Genomic DNA, 7881 nt, shown 5'->3' on the forward strand with positions numbered 1-7881 from the left:
AGATAAAGTATTAATATTAAGTTCATCTAATGATCATTTCCAGAATTCATCTTAGCTAGTGTTTGATACGTTAGTGTACAAAGGAGATCGTAAAAGGAAAAGGACTCAAAATACCTTTTCAAAAGGACACATTTTATTATGGTCTTCATCGATGGGAATTAATTTTTGTCCGATTTACTTTACTATTCTTATTCTTGTTCTAATTAAATACATCAAGTATTATGTAGTTATACTCTGTGAAGACTCTTTGTCAACTAGTCATTGTAAGATAAAGTGAGCAGCTGAAAGGAGAAGAAGTATGAGGCAATTATTCTGGTGAAGAAATAAAGAGATGCAATGAAATTCTGGCCAGCATGAATCACATGATACACGTGTCAGTTTTTTCAATGTTAGTTCCTAGTTTTGAAGCGTAAAAGAAACAGTATATAAGCACTGATCTTACAGCTGTTCAGCACCTTCTCACTGGAAGGCTAAAGCTACGTGTTGGTGCTGAAAAGAAGTCTATTCTTCAAATATTCTGCATATTCTCCAGAAGGTCTGCTACAAAATCTCTTCTATCCTATTTTTTTGAATGAATGATGTCTTGATGCCTTCTGTTTTTTCACAGTGATATTAAACATCGCCATGAAGCTGCTGATTGTGTTTGCACTTCTTTGTGTAATGATCCCTCTGATCATTACTGCTGGTGAGTATAATGTACATAATATGTGTATATAGTCATAAAAATGACAGTACAATATAATAAATGGAAATTTAACAATCAAAGTCAAGATATGATGTTTTAATATAAGTTAACTTTTCAAGAAGAAGGGGGTGAGAGTGGGGAAGAGGATAAGACATCAGGTTGGTCAACGTTTTAAAAATTGACACAAAAATTAACCACAGTTCTGTGATGCTGAATAGAAGAGGAACACGTCAATGGCCTCCTTAAATGTAGCTAAGTTTGTAGTACAAATGTTGTTTCATTTCAAAATGTTAAATTATATCTGTGCAAATTATATCTAAAATTATATATTTCATATGGTAAAATATTAAATTAAACATATACATTTTAAAATTAAAATTGTGTCCATAGAATTAAAAAAAAAGAAATCCATTCATATACAAGAAAACTACAAAATGTTTTAAAAGATACAGAAAAGTAATACATTTTTACTAAATTTACTAATAATCTTCTAGAGAAGAGAAGCTTGTGTGGCAGATGTTGGTCTGTCTGCTTGGGTGGACCTCAGTCTGGTGGTACCAACAACATGGGCGGAGGTCAGACTGGTGGTACCTGGCACTGGGACAAACATCAGCTTAATGGTACCAACAACATGGGCGGAGGTCAGAGTGGTGGTACCTGGCACTGGGACAAACATCAGTTTACTGGTACCAACAACATGGGCGGAGGTCAGAGTGGTGGTACCTGGCACTGGGACAAACATCAGTTTAATGGTACCAACAACATGGGCAAAGGTCAGACTGGTGGTAACTGGACCTGGGGCAGATAGGGTTTTCTGAAGACGACATGGGTAAAAACTGTGATTTTGATTTACCACATTCTTTCTTTCTTTTAATATTTTATAACAACTGTTATATTACTGTTGTTTGTTTGATATGAAAAATGGTATATGCACTGTATTCTTCTTTTTAACGTAGATTGCATATTTATATAGTGCTCTTAAAGTATACAGGTTATTTTGTTCTTACACCCAACTAAATATTTCCCTCAGCATACATTTCTCATGGTTTCAGTTAATTGGGGGGTTTTTGTGTCTGTGTACAGGAATCAGGTGTATGAATGATATATGCCGCACTATTGACACCACTTTTATCTGGGTCTGAAAAAGAAGATGATTCCTGGTCTTTCATGGAAAGCATGGTTCATCGCACCAAGAAGCAAATAATTTCATCCAACTCCCTGAACTATCTTTTCATCCTTTTACATCTTTAATTTCTTTCCTTTTGCGTCATCATCATTAAACTCTTAAGCATTAAATCAAAATGGTCTCTGAGTCTTTGTCACATGTTACATTTTCATTGGTGTAGACAAAAGCATCAAATAGATTTTTCATCTCTCTTCATTATTAAATACCTAAATAGAAAACAACACATCTGACCTGCTAATATCTGACTGAGCTCAAAGCATTTACTGAAGGAGATCCTAAGCAATATCCAGAGTCAAGTATTAATATTAAGTTGGTCTGATGATGATTTCCAGAATTCATCTTAGTCACTGTTTGATATGCGAGTATACCAAAGAGATGGTAAAAGGAAAATGATAAAGTACTTTTTAAAAAGGACCCATTTTACTTTAGTCTTCATTGATTCAAATACATTTTTGTCAGATTTCCTTGACTGATTTTTATTGCAGAGTACAATCATTCAATTATACTAAATAGAATGAACAGAAAAACAGAAAGATATAGATTCTCTTGTCCTTCTTATTACTTTTCCCATAAAGAACTAATAATAGTTTATTTTGATTGACTACACACAACTTAAAAACAATAAGATGCCATGGTTTGCTTTTTCTCCTGTTATTTTTAGTCCCTAGTGTTGGAATATATCTTTTTTAATCTTTAAGGCTATATACCTCATAAGTGGCATCACACATTCGTATCATCCTTTAGTGCACACAGTGTATTGTATAGAAGTTTTGGTAGTCTGAACACTCTGATACTAACAGGCACAGACAAAAGCCCCTTCTCTGAGGAATTTGAGGGGGATGGTCTGCCTGGACTGGTGATGGTGCCAGAACATACAAAACTTTAAGCCTGACACTGCTGGAGGAATCAGAGCTGTACATTTATAGGGTTAGAGAAGCTCTCTTTCCTTTGCCTTTCCCCCTCCAGATCTCTTCATACAGGCCTGACCAGAGGGCAAGAGGTGGTTGCCATGGTAATGGGAGTGTGTCAAAGTCTGTTAGACGGTGTGGAGGAGGAGGACAACATGCAGACATTTGAGGAACAAAACTGTAATTTAACAAAATGCGAGCCATTTATTTGTGGCTGGTAATTTAAAAAAAAAAAGCAGATAGACCCTAAGGGAGAACTAACTGTGAAGTCGGACCCCGACACACATACACAAGTCCACGGGTGTGGTGACAGCATGTTTATTTCATTAACAATGTTCACTATGGTTTCAGCACAAATACAGGGGACTCAGAAACTCCCGCTCCGCTGTCACGTCCGCTCACCGCCCTCCTCAACCTTCACTCCAACATGAAAAGAGCCAAAATCAATCAGTTGTCCCCAGCGACACCTGTTCATTCCGCCTCCGCGCCACCCCGGGAGCTCACTGCGCCACCATCTCTCTGCAGCCAGCCAGCGACCACACCCATGCCAGACTAACTATTGAATTCAATTTTCAATTCCATTCAATTTTATTTATCCAGTTGCGCCAAATCACAACAACAGTTGCCTCACAGCACTTTATATTGTAAGGTAGACCCTACAATAATACATACATGGAAAAACCCAACAATCATATGAACCCCTATGAGCAAGCACTTTGGCGACAGTGGGAAGGAAAAACTCCCTTTTAAGTAAAGGTTTAACTACAGCCAGCTTATTAGAGATAGGTTGATCATATTTAAGATTGAAGCATTAATTAATGGCAGGACTTCTTTGAGCAGTTTTGTGGGAATGGGGTCTAAAAGACATGTTGATGGTTTGGAGAAGTAATTACTGAAGTTAACTCAGAAAGATCAAATAAATAAATATATCAAATATATCAATCATATAAAAAGACTATGAATTAATATCAGTGGTACTGAAAGTAGCTGTAGATAATGTTACATCTGTGAGATGACTTTAAATAATTTTTTTTCTCTAATGGTTAAAATTCTATTTGTAAAGAAATTCATGAAGTCATTACTCGTTAACGTTAAAGGGATGGTCGGCTCAACAGCAAGCCTGGCTACAGTGCTGAAGAGAAACCTAGCGTTGTTCTTATTTTCTTCAATCAGTGATGAATAGTAAGATGTTTTGGCTTTGCGGAGGGCTTTCTTATAAAGCAACAAACTATTTCTCCAGGCTAAATGATGATCTTCTAAATTTGTGACTTGCGATTTCCTCTCCAGCTTACGAGTTATCTGCTTTAGGCTACGTGTTTGAGAATTATACCACTAAGTCAGGTACTTCTGATTTGAACCCTTATTTTTCACAGGAGCTACAGTATCCAGAGTCGTACGTAGTGGGGAGGTAAAATTATTAACAAGATAATCGACCTCTGTTGAAGTAGCTTTCAGGTAGCTGCTCTGCTCTATGTTGGTACAGGGCATTGAAGATGATAGCAGTGGGTGGATTATATTCTTAAACATAGTTACAGCACTTTTAGAAAAGCATCTAGTGCGATGAGGTCTACTCCCCACTGCTGTGTAATCCATTATTGTAAATGTAAATGTTATCAGGAAATGATCAGACAGCAGAAGGTTTTCAGGAAACACTGTTAAATGCTCAGTTTCTATTCCATATGTTAAAACAAGTTCTAGAGTGTGATTAAAGTGGTGGGTGGGTTCTTTTACATTTTGAGAGAATTGAGTCTAATAACAGATTAAATGCCATGTTGAGGTTGTAATTTTTAGCATCTACATGTACTAACAGAGACTTGGAAGAGAGAGACCTGAAAGTGACCGAGCCCCAGGCCGAGTCACTCTGGCACAGCTGGCTGCCGGCGGAGCTCACCGGCACGTCACTGATGTCTGTTTGTTTTGTTGGTTTTTTTGCCCTTTATCACCGTTCCTCTTTCCCGCTGTTTATCTTTTCCTCTTTCTTTCTCCCTTTTCTTTTCCCCAGTCATGTCTGTCCCGTGTGTAGGAAGCGGAAAAAAAAACAAAAAAACAACAACAATAAAAGCAAAGATGAATCAAATAGACCAATACGGCAGACCTTCCCAAAGTGTGGGGCCCACCCCCTAGGGGGGGTGCAGAGCCATTGCAGGGGGGCCGCAGGATGAAATGGGGAGAAAAAACAAAACGCTTCGACACTTTACCAAATGGTCCATTTGGTAAAGTAAATGCGCTGGGCATCTTTCTTTGCCTTTAGACAATAATTCTGATGGCAAAAGAACCAAACGGGACAGGCGAAAAAAAAAAAAAGAAAGTGATTCAGACATTAAAAACAGCAGTAACACTTTTGTGTTTTCTTCTGAGGTTGTTGCTGGAATGAACGCCTCCTCTGGCTGTAAATAATACACCACAGGCTCCCCCTAGTGACCATTTCTCCACACTACAAGCAACAACAGCCCATGAAGCTAAAAGCGGGCTTAGTAACGGTGTGTTCACACCGAACGCGATAGAGGCGGCCAGAGCGTCAGGTTTACATGTAAAGTCAATGGAAAGAGCGCGATGACACGCGATTGCGCGTCCAGCGAAAATTCGGAGGCAGATTTGCGTCGCGAAAACGCCAAAACGCCTGAAACGCGCGTCAGTGTAGCGCGTGGGGCGCGTTTGACTCGCGAAAAAAACCACGCGCGTGAATTTTTGTGTTGCATTTTGTGCATACGCGTGTTTTGCCTCTACCGCTCCAGTTGGAAAAATTGAACTCCAGCGTCAAATCGCGCCGCGACAACCAATCAGGAGCCTGGTGACGTGGCTGTGACCTAGGTCAAAGGGGCAGATCCAGCCAAAGCCCTTCATTCTTCAATGGAGGGAAGGCTAATCAACGCCGTAGCAAACAACCCGGAGCTGTACGACACCAGCTGCTTTGTGTACCGAGACAGGAATATAAAGGACCGAGCTTGGAGGAAGAAATGTGAAGAGATCGGGCAACCTGGTAAGTTCATTCATTTCTCTTTTTACATTTTTCACTGACCCGGGGAAGCCGCACAAAAGCTAGCAAGCCACCGCTATTTTCCCACTGATGTACAAATACCGTTCTGCTTTTATGCATGTTGTCATATAGGAATATATTTTGTTTATTAATAAACAGCACACAGTGGTCCCGCTTATCCGTCACTGCGTCGCTTTTTCGCTGATTTATTTTATTTATTTTTTTGCACCGTACAGCATTGCATTCTGCAGCCTGATTGACAAATCTCCTCAGTGCTGTCTCCTGCGCTTGTCAAATTTATCATGTTTTGTTTTGATAACCATCACATCCAATAGATAAAACAGCACAAAAACACCCATAACTATGACCCTCATTCGGAAATAGACACCTGCACCGCGAGGGAAAAAGGCGCACAAAAGTGGCAGGCAGATGAAGACAAAACACGGCATAATAATACTTTTACGTTTTGCAATCTACAAAGGTTTGCACTTTGAGAAACAACTTGTGAGAACTGTGACTAATGTTCATGTGTGTGGGGGAAAAAGTGTATAAAGTGCGTGGCGAGGGGCTAGTTATTCTGACAACCCCTGCTGCAATAAATGAGGGACCACTGTATATACTTTCTCTATGACTATTGTTTAAAACCTGTTAACATTTAATATTGTCTTGATAGAGCCAGCTGATTCTGCAGCAGAGCATCCCCTGTTGCTTCTTTGCTCCCCAGTCCCTGAGCTCCTGCTGCTGCACCCACAGGTATGTAATTGTAGCATCAGATGTACAGCACGCACTGATAGCTTTTTACTCGGTGGGATTCCCTTGTGATCACCTTTACTAAATATCTACAACCAATCTGATTATATCCTGTTTTTTTTTCTTTTCAATGTTGAAATTAAAATCTAGTATCAGCCTTCTCATTTCTTTGTGTTTTGTGCTGTTTTACACGCCCAGAGAGGAGGACAGCTCCGAGGCAGATGAGGGACGGGTCCCAGGACGGTCCATCGGTGGTGGAGCTGGCCATCCTGGAGTTCTTGAAGAGGCCACGCCAGTCTCCAATGGAGCATTTCCTCCTCAGCCTTGTTCCTGCTCTGGAGAGCAGCTGGGTCCTTTTTATTCCAGTCTCTCTTTAAATACTTATATTTTATATATTTATGTTTAATGTTTTTCTGTTTGAGAATTTTAATATTATTTCAAATAAATTTTTATAATGACTAATGTCTCAGTTCTACTACACAGCAAATGTTGGCACACGACTTGACACATGTAGAATTTATTTCATATTATACTAATGACAAAATATACTAATACAGTGGGATGCAAAGGTTTGGGCAACCTTGTTAATAGCCATTATTTTCCTGTTACAATAAAAAATGTCAGTTAAATATATCGTATAGGAGACACACACAGTGATATTTCAGAAGTAAAAAGAAGTTTACTGGATTTACAGAAAGTGCAATAATTGTTTAAACAAAATCAAGCAGGTGCATAAATTTGGGCACCACAAAAAAAGAAATGAAATAAATATTTAGTGTATATCAATGTGTGTGTCTCCTATACGATATGGGGTGCCTTTGTCTGGATGTGCTTCCCATCCAGAGCTCCACAGCAGAGAGGGAAGTTCCAGCGCTCCTGGAATCCCTCTGTGATGGACCGCCAGTCTCCAGGTGAAGGCACAGCCATGAAGTCGTCCACTAGACAGTCCCAGATGGCCGTCGCTCCCTGGAGGGTGATCTGGCACACCGTGGACACACCGACTCTGAAACTGAACGCGATGGTCCTGAAGGAATCCCCGGCGGCAAGGGACCTGGACAAAATTGTTCAAAATTAGTATTATGTGTACTGCAGTTACAAAATACATTATTCAAATTCAAAAATACTTTTGTGATTTCAGATTTAAATTACAAAACATAAATCTTACATAAAACATTTTGTAATTATAAGGATAATTACATATTATATATTAGATATAATATAAAACAGTCAGTTGTGTTTTGTTTTAACTTTACCATATCATAATTTGATTGGTAGCAACTTTTACCACTACAGTGAGCCAATCTCTCATAATTCCTCAACATGTCAGTGAGGTAGGAATGAAGTAAGACATTAATAGAAATAAAGAGTTGTATGT

The 7881-nt window shown here is 39.1% G+C and overlaps 1 long non-coding RNA gene across 1 annotated transcript; it reads left to right on the forward strand.

Annotated features, from left to right (window-relative positions):
- The first annotated feature begins 418 nt into the window (after window positions 1-418).
- LOC134624689 (uncharacterized) lies at window positions 419-1987 on the forward strand. The gene is made up of 4 exons (XR_010093607.1): window positions 419-535; window positions 608-685; window positions 1180-1514; window positions 1769-1987. It is a non-coding gene; the product is annotated as an uncharacterized LOC134624689 (long non-coding RNA).
- Window positions 1988-7881: the final 5894 nt, after the last annotated feature.

Source organism: Pelmatolapia mariae, linkage group LG3_W (genome assembly GCF_036321145.2).
Source record: "Pelmatolapia mariae isolate MD_Pm_ZW linkage group LG3_W, Pm_UMD_F_2, whole genome shotgun sequence".
NCBI classification, from domain to species: domain Eukaryota; kingdom Metazoa; phylum Chordata; class Actinopteri; order Cichliformes; family Cichlidae; genus Pelmatolapia; species Pelmatolapia mariae.